General features: G+C 39.5%; 1 protein-coding gene across 8 annotated transcripts in view; it reads right to left on the reverse strand.

Moving 5' to 3' along the window:
* BACH2 (BACH transcriptional regulator 2) overlaps positions 1–18,720 on the reverse strand; it is a 356,529-nt gene that overhangs the window by 150,893 nt on the left and 186,916 nt on the right. For 4 of the 8 annotated variants that reach the window (XM_086707426.1, XM_086707429.1, XM_086707428.1 and 1 more), the window contains exon 3: positions 1,763–1,911. The exons of the other annotated variants lie outside the window; for them this stretch is intronic. The gene's annotated coding sequence lies outside the window, so the exon portion shown is untranslated. The remainder of the gene's footprint in view (positions 1–1,762; positions 1,912–18,720) is intronic. 8 annotated transcript variants of the gene reach the window in all.

Below are 18,720 nucleotides of genomic sequence, written 5' to 3' on the forward strand. Positions count from 1 at the left end.
CCATCTCGGGCAGCCCCGAGAAGGCAGCTCTAGATTAAGTCCTTACAGAAGTCTTTCATCATCTATCACCTTTTTGCCTTATTTTTCTGATCCTGTGGTTTTTAGTTTAAATACATGCACTTACATGTACCTCCAGGATCTCTGGCTCTGCTAATGGTTAGGCAATAGATAAGCTCCGTCATTCTGTCTGCTTCAGAACCGCTTTATGAACGGTGATTATTCTCAATTTTTGAGAGTTCTAATAAAAGAACTGTGTGTTCTAAGTGCTCCTCTGAATGAACATTTACCATATCCAAGTAAAATGTTATAAATCACAATGCTTATCCACAGATTTAAAACGCCCAGAAATTTCTCATACATTTCCTGGACAGCATCACTCACACTATTTTTATCCTCACACCGACTCAATGAAACAAAAGAAAAAATGTTTAAAATTCTTACAATGAAAGCTAGAAATATACAAATGCATATATATTCATAGGCACATATGTACATTTGCATGTATGCTCACATATATCCAAATGTGCATTTGTTGAGCCAAAATCTTCCACTTTTTTCTATTAACATGGAATAAATTGTTCTTGTCCTCAGTGGAGAGGTGATTGGCATGTTCCAAAGCCAATGCTGATCCTCAAAATGCTGATCCTCAGAATATGTCAGTCCTGAGAACTTAGAACCCCACAAGAACCTGAACTTGATGACCTGGACTATTTATTAGAGATGTGTCTCCCTTCCCACATGTGTTTTGTAAATTGAGTCCCATGTAAGTGTATGGGAAGAAAGATAACAGTATGATGATTCACTTTGAAAAGCAGCAATACATTTGTCAATCTGGGGTAAAAAAGACTTCCCTTTTGAGTGTATCTAAAACGTGATAAGCATACCTGCAAAAAGACTGTAGCTGTCATTTTAGCCTAAAAACAGCACAGTTGAAACCCTTGTTGCACTCCAAGGACAAAGAATGACCAGTATTATTGACTCTAAAGCTGGTACAGAATAACAGCATTTACTTGGTTGGACTTTCAAATGTGATGGTCCTAAGAAAACCTTCTCTCTCTCTTTTTTTAAAAAAATTTTTAATGTTTATTTATTTGTGGGCGGGGGGGGGGGGGAGGGCAGAGAGAGAGACACACACAAAATCTGAAGCAGCTCCAGGCTCCAAGCTCTCCACACACAGAGCCCAATGTGGGGCTTGAACGCACGAACCATAAGATCATGACCTGAACTGAAGTCAGATGCTTAACTGATTGAGACACCCAGGCGCCCACAATCTCTTTTCTTGAGACATCAGTCAATATGTTAAGTAAAGCACTAAATATCTTAATTTAGTGACATTTAAGAGTGAATATTTAATATATTTTTGTCCCTTTATTGTTCATCCTTTCAGTTATACGTGAATTAAAGCAGTGATTCTCAAAGCGGAGTCCCTGGACCACTCACTTCAGCATCACCTGGAAACTTGTTTGAACAGCAACTTCCCAGCCTACCCCAAATCTACTGAATCAGAAATTCTGGGCATGAGGCCCAGGAAGTTGTACCTTAACAAGCCCTCCAGGTGATTCTGGTGCAAGTTAAAGACCCAGTGCATTAAGGAGGCACCAATATGAAGATTCTAATCCCTGCTCCCTTCCTCAGTTATCATTTTCGAGATACTTTGTTGAAAGAAAAGTAACCCATGTGGGTTTAGGCTACTTGTTATTATCATCTAAGAAAATTCTTACCATTGTTTGGTTCCAGGAAAGAAACCTCAGTCACAACTTACATGTAATTTTTCCAGGCTCTGTGCTGGCTTCGAGTCTTAGGATGCAGGGAACTGGGCGAAGGGAGAGATGAGAAGGCTACAGCAATCCATTCAGACATGGACCCCAAAGCTTTGCAGGGCAACCTTGTGACAGGTCAGTGAGTGTCCACCTGAATGGGGAGGGGGGAAGAGCTGTCCATTAGCAGAGTAAACCTCGCAGGTTAACATTTCTCCCTCCCCTCCTGCTATCCTGCCACACCGTGTCCCTCGCTTTTATGACAGAATCTGACTTGCTATGCCTCTGGCTGTTTGCCTTTTGACTACTCCACATAAACAGAACATGATAAAATGGTCCATAGTAATAATACTTGAGCTCAACCCACGGGGAAGCCCTGTTTGGTGAATATTTCCTGTAGGTAAGCATCCCTCACTGGGAGCTCTTTGAACCCAAAAGCAGTTATGAGACCCATGTCCAATCTCATGAATGTTTCCTTTCAACAAATGAGAACACCTTGGTTTAAAAGACACATGCAGCTGCAATAACAGGAAGATACAGGAACAAAGGATACATTCGGGAATTCTGAGATGAGATGATTCTCTGATGCCTTAAATATGTTTATTCACATAATATTTAAAATTTATATTTATTAAAAAAATTTTTTTAGAGAGACAGCATAAGCGAGGAAGAGGGACAGAGGGAGAGGGGAGAGAGAGAGAATTTTAAGCAGGTTCCATGCTCAGCATGGAGCCTGATGTGGGGCTTGATCCCATGACTCTGGGATCATGACCTGAGCCAAAATCAAGAGTCAGACGCTTAACTGACTGAGCCACCCAGGTGCCCCTAAATATGATTATTTTTAAAACATTTCTCTAATGCTAAATTGATACCAGCTGATTGCAGAACATTAGAAAAGCATAAAGAAAAAATACCAAAAAACAGACTTTTAACTACTGTGAATAAAGGAGAGGGAAGGTAGGTGGGAGGGGGGTGGGGAAATAGGTGATGGGGATCAGGGAGTGCACTTGCCGTGATGAGCAACCAGTGATATATGGAAGTGTTGAATCACTATATTGTACACCTGAAACTAAGATAACTATATTTCAACTAACTGGAATTAAAATAAAATAAAATAAAGGAAAAAAAAGGATCAACTGTAGCCCTGGACCTGATAAATCACTAATGATATTTTGTTGTATAATTCCATAACCCCTTAACCGAAACTCCTGAGCTTCAGAATATGTTCCTGAATTCAGAATTGTTCGCTTCTAAAAACTATTTTGATGCAACTATGATTTATCACATAATATTCCATCAGGGTCTGGAGCAGCACCCCATAATCTGACATATTTTGTAATATTTTTGTAGCAAAACCAATGCATATTCCTTAAGGTGGATAAAACAGAATCTCACATTGGTTCAGGCCAGGTTTTTCTACCAAAGAAGTTACAAAAAAACCCTTTTGATTTTTGAATGCTTTTGGATTCAGAATTGGGGATAAAAGCTTGCAGACCAGTATTCTTTTCAGATACACAAAAAACTCAAGAGTTTTGTTCCTACTTTTCATTCAGTGTTACACAAATGTGAGCGTTTCCCCAAGTAATTAAAAACACTTCAAAAACATGCTTTTCAATGTCTATGTAATATTATATCCCACTTAGAAAAGGGGTTTTTAATGATTTCATTTTTGGAATTACATTTTTCGTTGTTGTTAATGCAAATAACACTTTGAGGGACATATTTGAGTATCAGATCATCTGAATTTCTGAATACTTTCTTAGGTGGATCTGAGAACAAGAATTATTGGGTCAACTGGTGTAAACTTTAAGGGTCTTGATGATTTTCCAGAAAAGCCATACCAATTTACACTCCTAACACAGCATGAGTGCCTGGTTAATTTGTTTAATTACCCACATTATCATAGGCAAGGAAAAAATACACTTGCATCTCATACATCTTAACAAAGCTCTAATCAATGATAATCATACTTAGGAGATTTTATTTTTGTTTTTCTTACACAGAAGATAGTGAATAGCTCATAGTCTCTCACATAACAAAAGAGAAATGGGATTAATGTGAGTTTACCATCAACTGGAACCTCATTAGACTAGACTGAGTCAGATCTGGGCAATGGAGGAGCTGTCACTTGTCCATGGGGTCCTAAGTTTGAAAGTGGTACGGAAATAATTCACACATTATCATGAGAAGACAGACAGTCATTTGCTAATTATTTGTGGGCCGATAAATTCTGCTTCCAGGCTACTGAGGACTTGTGTTTCCCTTCCTTTTGGCGTTTTTGTATTTCTTGGACAATTTGCTGCTGCTCAGCATGGCTATCAGAGAACAGGAAGAGATGTGAAGACAAAGTGAAATCAGACAAGCTAATAATAATGGCTAACCCTTGTGAGTGCTTAAGATGTGTCAACTCTGGTGCTGGGCACCTTGTGTGCATTACCTCGTTCAGTGTGCACTGGTATTAAAACTGGTAGCTGCAAAATTTGAAAGTATGTGCTCACTCATCAATCACTGTTCCACTCTAATAAGTTTGGAGCAGTTAGAAGTTTGGGATTTCAAAGAGCTATTCAAGCCTAGTGTCTTATTGCCACGGCTCCAAGTCTGGTTATAAACCACAGACTTTGCCTTTACCCTTTTTCGTTGTTGTTAGCACCCTCTCTAGCATCTACACAAAGCAGAGGAAATGACACAAATAAAATCCAAGAAAACTCTAGATAATAATAAATGCTTTGAAGGTCCTATACTTACAGGAGGGAGGCCGTATCTCTTAGAGTACCACAGAGAGTTGGGAGTCTGTTGTATAACACAAAACAGTGTATACACAGAAAAGACATGAGGATACACACAGGATATATACTTCAAAAAACAAACACACAGATACATTCTTCCCAAATGTGACTTCCCAAATGTGGTATATAAATTGGTAATGATAAAGTCAGGGCTCACAACCCCAAGTTCCTTTTCATTTATAGTTTTGTCTAATAATTTTTCTTTCTCTTTTCCTTTTATCCTTACAGGATAATTGGTGTAGAGAATACCACAATTTTCATATGCTAGTAAAAAAAAATTGAAGTGATACTTCTTTGTTATATGTAATGAAATAACACCACTCTTTTCCTTGTCTATAAAGTCAATTTCTGTAGAGTAGAATATAGTATATACTGTAAAATGGCTAGGGTTCAGAGAGAGGGAGAGAGAGAGAGGAAGAAAGAAAGAAAGAAAGAAAGAAAGAAAGAAAGAAAGAAAGAAAGAAAGAGAAAGGAAGAAAGAAAGAAGGAAAGAAAGAAAGAAAGAAAAAGAAAGAAAGGCAAAAGATTCCATTTTATTTTGGGAGGGAGTTGAATTGATCTTCTCAATAATCTTATTTAAAAGTAAGGGATGTTTCTTAAAAATTATCAAAAAATCAAAAGACAAAAGATGTATCAAGAAGTGAATCATTTCCTTCACTGTGGCTTCTCTTTATAATTTAAATAACATTCTCCTGACAATTAGGTGTCAAGTAAGTAGAGTGGCTCCAAAATGATTTTTCTTTGCCAGTCATATATGTGGCTAATTTTCTAAGTATGCCAGGACTATAAGGTGTGAAAAATAAAGCAGTAAGAGGAAATGACCCCTCAAAGAACATACTTTGTTTTTTCCAAAATGCCTAATTGCTTGGGGGAAAATACAAAAAATAAAATAAGCTACCACTAATAACAGAAATGATTACCAGAAGCTCTTTATATACTCAAACTGCACAACCAGCATTTCTGAAGCTAATTACAAATTTGGATTCTCTCATTTTAAAAATATACTTCGAAGCAGCCCACTTCTGTTTTAATGCTGAACCAAAGTCTGTGCAACTGGCATGTTATCAAAGTAAAAAAAATGCGTTGCTTGAACAAAGTTATCACTTTCAATGTCACTAAATCTTGAACTGCAAAATACCACAAACTAAAAACTAGTAATACCATGTGGTTATGTTATCTTACATTTACAAGAGTGTATAGTTTCCCAAGCCCTACGGGACTGAGACCTCTGGGATCACAGCAGCTTTGTTACCTTGGGGAGGCCATTCACTGCCTCTGAGCCTAACATCTTTCACGGGTTCTTGTGAGAATTAAATAGATTAAATGAGAATGTATACAAAAGGGTTTTTGCAAACTATAGGACACAATATCATTATTCTTTTTATTGGCAACTCTGTGAGGCATAAAGATATCCACCCCCATTTCATGGTTAAGGAAACTGACAGGTGGAAGATAAGACAAAAAATAAAAAAGTATCAAGTTAGGAGACTCTCAGGTTTTATCTACAAATTGGCCACAAAATACCTGGGTGACTCCGTGACTTGCTTCTTTAGTAACAACAATGAATGCATAGGATGAGATGATTTTAAGGTCTCCTTGAGGCCCATGGTTCTGCGATCTGGGACTTGGCCATGGCGGTGAAAGACAGCCCTAATAATTCTTTGGGAGCAAGTCTCTCCTGGAGGCCAAATGCAGCGCCCACCAATCTGAGGCCTCTGGAGCTGGGGTGGGGGTTCTTGAGGAGTCTCCCACTTGCAGGGATGGGACTGACATGGGCAAACTCGTTTCGCTAGATTAAGGGGAGGTCGGGGGATCCTAGGTGAATGGCCAGGGCCTCTTGGGAGGTACTGGAGGAGCTTGAAACAGCAGCTCTGATTGATTGATTGATTGATTGATTGATTGATTGATTTGGGGGTGGGGATGGCTTATAAATAAATTTTTATTTTTATTTACTTATTTTTTCCATTTCTAAAAATAGGCTTTATTTTTCTATTATGAACAGTTTTTTTTAACTGTAGAACAGTACCTATTTTTATTATTATTGAAAAGGGCATCTTGCCAGCCCTCCTCCAGCCTCCATTCCTTCTTACAAACTCTCCAATTACAGATTTCTCTCTTCTTATGATTTTCACAGTATTCCATATCCCAACGAAGGCACTGAACACATTGCATTGTTATTAGTTATTTATATGTTAGTTTTATTACCTTTTGCCATCTGAGCTCTCCCCATGAGACCATGTGCTCCAGGAGGCCAGGACTGCCTCTTCGTCCAGAATAGCCCAGGGACTAGCATAAAGTAGGTATTCAATACATGCTTGCCAGCAGCTGCTAATTAACCAGTACAGATATTTCACACACTAACAAGTAGTGTAGACAAATAGGTATATACCACCCGAATGGTCAGTCTTGCTAACAGCCCCACTGTTGTTTGGCTTTCAGTTTCAAAGAGATAGCCACCTCTGGATTCCTACAGTGTTGGGGGGAGGGGGAGAGATGCGAAACGGCTATTTTTTTGTATTATGAGTGCACATCATGGTCACGTGGGAATTTCACTTTAAAAAGATTGGAGCCACTAACTTAGGCCTCTACTAATAATATTCTAGAAGCACTAATACAACTTTCTGTTATGTTCAATATCTGTGCTGTCCAATATGGCAGCCACCAGCCACATATTAATACTCAGTAAATGCACATGGTACAACTGGATTTTAATCCATGAGGAACTGGATTTTAATTTTAATGCATTTAAATTAAATTTAAACAGCCACATGCTATTAGTGGTCACTTTATTGGACAGTGCAGCTTTAGGCTGCCTTACACACTAGTTTTTTGGATACACTTCAGACCCCAGAAGCCCACAGGACGACACCCATTCAAGAAGTTTTTACTGACCTCCTGCTGGGTGCTGGGCACCAGTTAAGTGTTTTAAAACAATGGTGAATGAAAGCCATGGACACTTCCTGCCCTTGTGGCATCTCTTAGCTAGACTGATTTCTGAAGACCTCACAAAACCTTGAAGTGGTTCACAGGACTCTGCTTAGGAAAAGGTGGGTGAGTAGATATGGTAATGCTACACTAAGCACGAAAGCACGGCTTTTTCATTTCTTCATATTTACTGTTAGAGAAGCTGGGGAAAGTTTAAAAAGAGATATCTGAATGATTACTGTTCATTCGCTTACAAGTAAAGTCACATATCCCAGATATGGGAAATTTTCTGTATGTAATTCCCTCTTGCACAAACATAAATCCACTTAAAAGCAAAAGTCAGTGGGACCTGCATTCTTAAGCCTAAGAAAAAGTAAATGGTATTTAATTACAGCAACAGTCATAAAAGCACAAGTGGATCTCGAGCTGCAAGCAGTGGGCAAAGGAACGCTGCTACCAATTAGCAGTGAAACGATCAGGGTTTCTAGAAGGTACCTCGTGTATAAGTAAGGCTGATTGCATCTTTGTCTCTACAATTCAACTCTCAGCTAAGATTTTCCTAGTGGTTTTAATGGGATGTAATGAACAAAACCCTATTTGCTTTTCCCCAGGAAATTACAGGTGGAGGTATTTTTATCTACATATCTATTTTATCACAAATCTAATACCAACAACATAATTTCTAAGAAACATAAAAGTGGTTTGGTTTCGTGCTTTTCCAATTTCCAATACTGCCTCCCCTGTCCTCCTGTTGTCAATTCTTTGCTAACCACCTCTTCTTGCCTTATGGAAATTTTGAATGATACAAAGAAAAAAAAAAACCAAACAAAGCATTTAGAATTGGTTTATGTTCTTGTTTGAACCTGAATCCAGGTTTGCTTAAGTTTAAAAGGACAAAGGCATCATACTCTCGGATACAGTGTTTTTAAAGTGATTCTCTCCACAGTATTATCACTTGCTGAGCTGAGTGATAGATATTCAGCTGAGCTAAATATTCACTAAGCTAAATAACTCGGTTTTGCTCAGTATCCCAGTGGTGTTGTACTTGGATGATACCATCGAGGCAATCTGACCTCCTAACTTTAAAATGCCACTCTGGTGCCCTGCCCAAAGTTGGACTACTGATTTGAGGGGTTAATAAATGACTCTTACACATCCACACACACACAACGCACACTCCCAACGCTTTTTCTCTCTGGATTGAGTACAAAGATAAATTACAGTGGTCAGAAAACAAAACAAGAGTTCAAAACTTAGTTCCAAAGCACAAATTTCATTTAGAGACTATCAGCGGCTAGAAAAGGTCAAATCGCAAATGTTCCACTGGTCCTATGCTGTACACAATACTAGTAAAAATTTGGTGACAGCATTAGCATTAAACATGTAAACTGAGAGTGGTTCTGGCATCCTTATTCATACTCAGAAACACTAAGTGGAGTAGTCACACACCATTTTATGGCCAGAGGGGCTTAAAAAGAAAGGGGTTAATTTTTGGAAACTACAGAGATGAATTTTTAAAAAATCTACATTTCAAGCAATTTAAATAGTCACTTGTATAAAGCAGAAGACCTTTGAATCATAGATCTTGTGGCTTTTGTGTTTTGCTCTACTGGCATGGGAAGGTGATGCAAGGAAATGTGCTTTTTTTTCTTTTTTTTTCTTGTTACAACCCAGAAAGACACAGCCGTTTCAGACAGGATGGAGAAAATTAAGATGAAAACGTCTCTGAAAGTTTCCACTTACATATTTCAGATGCTGGGACCAAGTTATTCTAGTTGGAGAATTATAACTAGAAAGTTCACTTCTTTGATATTCAAGATGAGTTTAAGTTCCCAAAATACAGTGGACTGTCCAAATTTTCACCTGAAATAATTTTGGGGTTTCTGTGGACTTTATATTATAAAAAAAGTACTGGCATCTATTTATTATTATTATTAGTAATAATAATAATAATAATAATAGGGGTTCCTGGATGGCTCAGTGGGTTAGGTGTCCGACTTCTACTCAGGTCATGATCTTGTGGTTCATGGGTTCCGGCCCTGCTTCAGTCTCTGTGCTGACAGCTCAGAGCCTGGAGACTGCTTTGGATTCTGTGTCTCCCTCTCTCTCTGCCCCTCCCACACTCACATTCTCCCCTCCCCCCCAGAATAAATAAACATTAAAATAATAATAATAATAATAATAATAATAATAATAAAGTTCCATTTGCTGAGAACTTCTGTGTTCTGGGAACTACACTAGGAATTTTGCAGGTATTACTAACTCGTCTGTTGGATGAAAGGACCATGGCTCAGACAGGATAAATGTCTTGGCTAAGGTCATACTATTGGAGGGGATGACATGCAATGTGAATCTGTGTCCACCCGACTCTAAAGGCTCCTCCCTTCCTCTACAACACCATCATCCACTATAATTTGGGGAGATTATATCCTTCTTCCCAAAGGAAACATTATCAATTTCCCACATGCTACCAGTAAAATGTCAAAGTAACCTGATAAAGCTGTGGGTCCTACCATAATCTGATTATTTGTATAAAAAGAATTAATTAACTTGTTAGTTACATTTCACACATTAGAATTAAATTGGAATTAATTAAAATTAAATAATTTTTTTTTCTACTGCAGTTTCTTTAAATAAAAGTACTACCAGGTAGCTTATTAAAAAATGACCCAGATCATTCTCTAAAGCTGAGTTAAATCATTGGATACCCGTCCTCAGTCATGGGACATGGCGGTGAAAACACTGTATGAGGAATCTCACTCTGGGTCTCAGCCTCAGAAGAGCATGACTATCCCTGGCAATACCCAAGCCGAGAAGGCCTGAAGCAGGCTACAATGTACCATTTAGGGCTCAAGTACTATCTTTTCCCTCCTTATGTCAAAGATCATCCATGAAATCACACAGTCAATGATTAAGTTCATCTGCAAGAATGCAGATGGGTATGCATGTTGAGCCTGCTTCTCAACTTAGTGAAGGGCAGTTTCCTGAGAACTTGGATGGGCATCAATAGTGCCTCAACTTCTCCCAGGTTTGATACTGGGACCAGGTTTGGTCTGGGCTATCTGCCTCCTTTCCCTTGTCTGAGAACTTTGGCTCTGCCTGTGCTTCTTCTATCAGCCAGAAAAGCCTACAGAGTCCTACCCCTTTTGGGAGCTGTAAATGCCTGCTGGCCTCATCTGTCAAGGGCAGGTGCCCCCTGACTCCCAAGCTGCACAGGTGTCGGTGCCAGGAAGGTCTCACACAAGGCAAGGTGCTGGTGGGCTGTCCCCAAGTGAGGCCGGTGAGGTCCACACAGAGCTCACTGCGGATGTGAGGGTCACAACAAGTTTGGCCATCGACCTTGAAGACAGGCGAGGCATATGTTGTTCAAGAGGGGTGTGATTAACCATTCTAGGAAAAGGCAATACCATTGACCCAGTTGTTCCAGCTAAAAACCTAGGAGTTACCTTTGATTTTCCTCTCTTCCTCTCACTTCTTAACATCTAATCTATCAGCAAGTGCTGTGGATTCTACCTTCAACTTCTATCTCTAATCTGTCCACCCCTCTCCATCTCTACTGCCAACACCGTCATTTCTCACCTGGCCCACTCCTACTGTGATGGTAAGTGGCTTCTCTGTTTTCAATTCCCTCTTGGCACTGAAAGTCCCCAGGATCACCCCAGATTGGGTGATGTGTTAGGAGGACTCCCAAGACTCAGCATATAGCCGTACCTATGCTTTGATTTATTATAGCCAGATCTCACCTGCTTCTAGCCTGAACCATGACTGGAGACTCTGGCCACAAACCTGCCCTTACCCTCCTCTCCAGCTGCCATCCCATACCCTCACATAAGCCTCTTCCTTGGCCACACAGGCTCTGCTACCTGCTGCCTTTTCCTCACATGGCAAACTTAGCTTCTCTCTCTGGATCTATAGTCTCTATGTTCCTGCCACCACATGCTTTATATAAAAATCATTGTGCTTAATCTCGCTGTGGTCATATACCCTTCAGTGAATCTGGGGCCGTGGCTCAGAATCCCATGGCACCCATAACCACATGGCACCATTGGAGCCAACTCTGGTCTTGTTGTGGTGTAGGCACTGCACCCAGCCTGACACCCACTGCCAGGCCCCTCATCCCAGCCCTCTGTCTTGGGCCACCTCAATCTTTTCTTCTTCTAAGCTTATGGGTAATTCTCTGCAGGCTGAGGAAAAGATAAAATAGTGAGCAGAGGCCAGCGAAAGTCAGATGCTGCAGAAGCTGCTATGCCTGTACACAGGGGACTGCAGTTATCTGTACAGACTGGATGCTGTTCTGCAGACCTATTTTTGTTTCTGTTTTTTCATAAAGCATGGATCAGCAGGGCTGAAAGGACCTTGGAGACCAGTGAGTTCAACCTCCTCCTTTTACTGATGAGGACCCTGTGGTGTGAGGAGAGGCTGGGAAGGAGAAAGCAGCATTTACTGAGGACTTACCATCTGCTTTGGATACATGTCCCAGGTCCCACAGCCAGTGAGTGAGTGTCACAGTTGGGACCACACAGTGCTTCAGTGAGCATTTTCACCCCACATAAGCTTTCACTGATTACTTACATGCTCATATCACACAGAGGAAAGGGGTTAATATTTACCACATAAAGATACTTGGAATTCCCATCTCAAAGGTGAATGGCTTTTCCCTCTGTATCATCCAGTACATGTTTTTTATTATAGCAAAATACACAAAACATAAGAGTTATCATTTATAAAAACAGAACTACCCTACGACCCGGCAATTGTACTACTAGGTATTTATCCAAAGGATACAAAAATGCTGATTTGAAGGGGCACATGTACCCCAATGTTTATAGCAGCATTATAAACAATAGCCAAATTATGGAAACAGCCCAAATGTCCATCAACTGACAAATGGATAAAGAAGATATGGTAGGGGGCACTTAGGGAGTTCAGTCGGTTAAGCGTTCGACTCTTGGTCTCAGCTCAGGTCATGATCTCATGGTTCGTGAGTTTGAGCCCCACATCAGGTTCTATGCTGTCAGTGTGGAGCCTGCTTGGGATTCTCTCTCTCTCCCTCTCTTTCTGGCTTTCCCCCACTTGTACTCTCTCTCTCTCTCTCTTTCTCTCTCTCTCTCAAAATAAATAAACTTAAAAAAAGATGTGGTATATAATGTATACAATGGAACACTACTCAGCGATCAAAAACGTTGAAATCTTGCCATCTCCAACAGCATGGACAGAACTAGAGTGTATTATATGCTAAGTGCAGTAAGTCAGTCAGAGAAAGGCAAATACATGATTTCCCTTGTATGTGGAATTTAAGAAAAAAAAAAACAGATGAACACAGGGGAAAGGAAGGAAAAATAAGATAAAAACAGAGCAGGAAGCAAACCATAAGAGCCTCTTAAATGCAGAGAACAAACTGAGGGTTGCTGGAGGGGAGGTGGCTGGGGGGGGATGGGCTAGATGGGTGATGGGCATTAAGGAGGGCACTTGTTGGGATGAGCACTGGGTGTTATATGTAAGTGATGAATTTGGGTTCTACTCCTGAATCCAAGATTACACTGTATGTTAATTTATTTGAATGTAAATAAATAATTTTTTTTAAAAGTTACCATTTTACCCATCTTTGTGTATAGTTCAGTGGAATGAAGTACATTAATTTTGCTGTGCAACCATCATCATTACTCATCCAATACATGAAAACAATTTTTAATGTTTATTTATTTGAGACAGAGAGAAAGTGGGGGAGGGGCAGAGAGAGAGGGAGAGAGAGAATCCAAGCAGGCTCTGCACTGTCAGATAGAGCCCTACACGGGGCTTGATCTCATGAACAATGAGATCATGACCTGAGCTGAAATCAAGAGTTGGACGCTTAACCAACTGAGCCACCCAGGCGCCCCTCATCCAATACATTTTTAAGCGTATTTTTTGAATAGTAAATTCAAAATGAGATGGATGAACGCCCCAAAACAAGACTGAAGGAAAAGACAAATAGAAAATAAGCTTTGGGGGTTATATTTCATCTAACAAAACCTTTCATATATAGTAGGCTCTCTGTGGCATATTCTCCATGATTCTCCCAGTCTTGCAATCAGAACTGTGAGAATGCTGGCCTCCGGGTGAAAAGGTAGCCTGTTGTTTCTCTAGGTTCTCCACTAGCTGTATCTGCTCACAAAAATGTTATGCAACCCAGGAAATCACAGCCTTCCATGCTTCCTCCATAAAAGGACAAGTAAAACAGTATTTCTTGGAAAGATAGGCATTTACCAATGTGCTGCATCTAGATGGAGCTGTCTCCGCCACTCCAGTCTGCTTCTAAGCAGGGTTTAAAAGTGTTGGCACAGAGCACAAAGAACGTCCCTTAGCTATTCAGCATTTAGTTCAACTCCACAATATATTTAGCAAGACTTCTTTTTTTTTCCCCCTCTTCCCTTCTTGGTTTAATGACCTCAAATGTACCAACATCCTGTCTTACCTAATCCCCTAACAAGTTCTATCAAATGCCAGGATGGAATCAGACAGCACTGCAGGCAGTGAGATCATTCACTAAGAATTCATTTTTATTCCAAAAATTAGGAGTGCCAGACCATTTAACACAATCTATCGCACAGCCAGAAAATTAGCCTGGCACTTTAAGAGAAACATCTAAACTAATTTTTTAAAACCTACTCCTGTCATAGGTCCTTTAACAAACCGATGACTTTCTCCCCATAAAAAGATGCATATATACAAAATATTTCCACAAACTGGGAAGGAGTCAAAGGATCTCCTATGAGCCTACAGACGCTAGGCAAAAATCCCCCACTGTAAATGAGCTCCAAAAAAGAATTCACTTTGACTCCAGGCCTCTGTCTGTACTGGGTCCCTGGAGCATCCCAGAGGATTAACGTGACAATCTTTACCATTAATGTAACAATGTCTGTTTTGTATTTAATTCCTTTGCTTTTTCTCCAAAAGCATCCTTCAGCCTTTCATACCTTCAACCCTTGGGAACAATGTGACCACCACGCTAAGCAGCAGGCCATGTGGTCTGTCCAGTCAGGGATAGGGTTTCTTCATTGGCAGCAGTATGATGCAGTAGGAGGAGAATGAGCCTGAAGTCAGACAGACCTGAGTCCAATCCCAACTTGCTAGCTGACTGACTTTGGCCACTAATTTTAAAAAAGGCTCAATTTCCCAATATAAAATAATAAGGATGATAATGCCAACTTGTAAGACTTTTTTTTTTATTTTTAACTACGATTGAATGAGCTGATGTGTATACACACACACACACACACACACACACACACACACACACACACACACAGTTCCTGAGACACAGAGGTGCCTAGAAAATGGTGGTTCCCATCTCCCCTCTCTAGCTTTTCATTTATGGGATTCAGCATATATTCTGCATTTTTTAAATTAATTAATTAATTTATTTAATGTTTCTTATTTTTCAGAGGGAGAGAGAGACAGAGAGAGAGACAGAGAGACAGAGAGAGACAGAGAGACAGAGAGAGACAGAGAGACAGAGCATGAGCAGGGGAGAGGTAGAGAGAGAGAGAGGGAGACACAGAATCTGAAGTAGGTGCCAGGCTCTCAGCTATCAGCACAGAGACTGACACAGGGCTTGAACTCACGAACCGTGAGATCATGACCTGAGCTGAAGCCAAGATGCTTAACTGACTGAGCACCCAGGTGGCTCCCATTCTGCATTACAGAAGCAACCCCTGCTGCTATCTATTAGGTAGCTGGGACCACATATGCTTGGAGTCTTAAGTATCTTTTTAACAGGTTTATTGCAATATAATTCATGCACCACAGAGTTCATAATTTTAAAGTGTATAATTCAATGGTATGTAGTATATTTACAGAGTTGTGTAACCATCACCACTGACTAATTTCAAAGCATTTCCATCATCCCAAAAAGAAACCCCATCCCATTCACAGTTATTCATTCTTCATTTCCCCTTCCCCTCAGCCCTTGGCAACCACTTATATACTTTCTGTTTCTATGGATTTGCTCATTCTGCACATTTTACATAAATGGAACCAGATACTATATGGCTTTTTCTATCTGGCTTCTTTCACTTAGTGTAATGTTTTCAAAGTTCATCCATGTTGTAGTGTGTTTCAATATTTCATTCCTTTTTATGGCTGAATAATAATCCATTGTATGTATATATCATATCTTGTTTATTCACTTATCAGTTGGTGGACATACAAGTTGTTTCCACTCTTGAGCTGGTATGAGCACTTAAGTACAGTTGATATGTGTGGACATATGTTTTGAATTCTCTTGGATATATAGCTGTATGTGATGTCTAATTTAATGGATCAATTTGTCTGGGCAACGGTACCCAGATATTAGTCAAATGTATCTTAATGTTGCTGGGAAGGTATTTTTAAGATGATATTCATATTTAAATCATTAGATTTGAGTAAAGCAAATTCTCCTCCATAAGGTGGGTAGGCTTTATCCAATCAATTGAAGGCCTTAAGAAAAAAGACTGGCCTGACCTCTCCCAAGGAAGAGGGAATTCTGACAGTTGACTGCCTTTGGACTTGCTCTACAACATCAGCTCTCTCCTAGGTCTTCAGCCTGCCAGGCTACCTCTGAACTTTGGACTTTCCAGTCTCTGCAACTGTGAGGCGATTCCTTAAAATAAATCTTTCTGTAACAGACACATGAAAAGTTGCTCAACATCACTCATCATCAGGGAGATAGAAATCAAAACCACAATGAGATACTACCTCACACCTGTCAGAAGGGCTAAAATTAACAGCTCAGGAAACAACAGATGTCGGTGAGGATGCAGAGAAAGGGGAACACTTTTGCATTGTTGGTAAAATGCAAACTGGTGCAGCCACTCTGGAGAACAGTATGGAGTTTCCTCAAAAAGTTAAAAATAGAACTACTCTACTACTAGGTAGTGCAAAAGATACAGAATGCCCACAGGATACACAGGATACAAAAATGCCAATTGGAAGGGGCACACGCACCCCAGTGTTTATAGTAGGACTATCAACAATAGCCTTATGGTAAGACCCCAAATGTCCATCGACTAATGAATGGATAAAGAAGATGTGGTGTGTATATATATATATATATATATATATATATATATATATATATATACACACACATACACACACACACACACACACACACACACACACACACACAATGGAATATTACTCAGTGATCAAAAGGAATGAAATCTTGCCATTTGCAACAATGTGGATGGAACTATCGGGTATTATGCAAAGCATAAGTCAGTCAAAGACAAATATCATACAATTTCACTCATATGTGGAATTTAAGAAACCAAACAGATGAACACAGAGGAAAGGAAGGAAAAATAATATAAAAACAGAGAGGGAGGCAAACCATAAGAGCCTCTTAAATACAGAGAATAAACTGAGGGTTGCTGGAGGGTAGGTGGCTGGGGGGAGGGGGATGGACTAAATGGTGATAGGCATTAAGGAGGGCACTTGTTGGGATGAGCAGTCGGTGTTATATGTAAGTGATGAATCACTGGGTTCTACTCCTGAAACTAATGCTACACTGTATGTTAACTAACTTGAATTTAAACCAAAAAAATCTATATATACATATACTATATATATATAGAGAGAGAGAGAGAGAGAGAGTGTGTATATATATATATATATATATATATATATATATATATATATACACACACACACACACATACACATACCCTATTGGTTCTGCTCCTCTGGAGAACCCTGACCAATACATTGGGTCATGTGGTAACTTTATATTTAACATTTTGAGGAACTACTAAACTGCTTTTCAAAATGGCTGCACCATGTTCCAATCTCACCAGCAACTGACAATGGTTCAGCTTTCTCCACATTCTCACCAACACTTATTACTATCTTCCTGTCTTTAGCTATCCTAGTGAGGGTAAAGTGGAATCTCATTGTGGTTTTGATTTGCATTTCCCTAGTGACTATGATATTAAGCACCCTTTCATGCACTTGTCGGTTATTTGTATGTATTTGCTGGAGAAATGCTTTTAATCCTTTGCCCATTATTTAATTGGGTTGTCTTTTGACTGTTAAATTGTAAGAATTCTTTATATATTTTGATACCAATCATTGATCCAACATACAATTTGCAAATATCTTTTCCCATTTTGTGGATTACTTTTTCATTTTCTTAATTTTTTTAAAGTTTATTTATATTGAGACAGAGAGACAGAGAGAGAGAACACACGAGAAGGGGAAGGGACAGAGACAGAGGGACAGAGAGAATCCCAAGTAGGCTCTATGCTGTCAGTGTGGAGCCTGATGTGGGGCTCCATCTCATGAATCATGATTTCATGACCTGAGCGGAAATCAGGAGTTGGATACTTACTTAACTGACTGAACCATCCAGGCACCCCTCTTAATGGTTTCTTTTGAAACACAGCAGTTTTTAATTTTACAAAGCTCAATTTATCTATTTTTCCTTTTTTCTTTTGTGTTTTTGGTGTCACATCTAAAAACACTTTGTCTAATACAAGGTTACAAAGATTTATTCCTATTTTCTTCTGAGAGTTTTACATCTAGTTCACATTTAGTAAGAGCTCTTACATTTAGTTTTATTATCTATTTTGAGTTAAAAATTTAAAAATATTTATGTTTATTCATTTTTGAGAGAGAGAGAGAGAAAGCACAAGTGGGGGAGGGGCAGAATGAGAGAGAGAGAGACAGAGAGAGAGAGAGGATCCCAAGCAGCCTCATGTTGTCAGCGCAGAGCCCAATGCAGGGCTCGATCCCACGATCATGAGATCTCGACCTGAGCAGAAACCAAGAGTCAGATGCTTAACCAACTGAGCCTCTCAGGTGCCCCTTGAATTAATTTTTGTGTATAGTGTAAGGTAGGGGTCCAATTTCATCCTTTTGCATGTGAATATCCAGTTGTCCCAGCACCTTTTATTGAAAAGACTATTCTTTCCCTATCAAATATTCCTGGCACCCTGGTTGAACAACTTTGACCACAAACATATGGATTTATTTCTAGACTCTTTATTCCATTGTCCTATGACTACATTGTCTTGATTACTGTAACTTTGTAGGATTTTGAAATCACAGAGTGAGTTCTCAAACTTTGTTTTCAAGACTGTTTCAAGCTAATTTGGCTCCTTGCATTTCCATATGGATTTTTAAATTATCCTGTCAATTTCCACAAAAAAAGCTAGCTGGGATTTTTGATAGGGATTACATTGAATATGCATGTTGATCAGTTTGGGTAGTACTGCCATTCTAAAAATATT

This window comes from Puma concolor, chromosome B2, assembly GCF_028749965.1.
Source record: "Puma concolor isolate L17-30 chromosome B2, mPumCon1.1.hap2, whole genome shotgun sequence".
NCBI classification, from domain to species: Eukaryota; Metazoa; Chordata; class Mammalia; order Carnivora; family Felidae; genus Puma; species Puma concolor.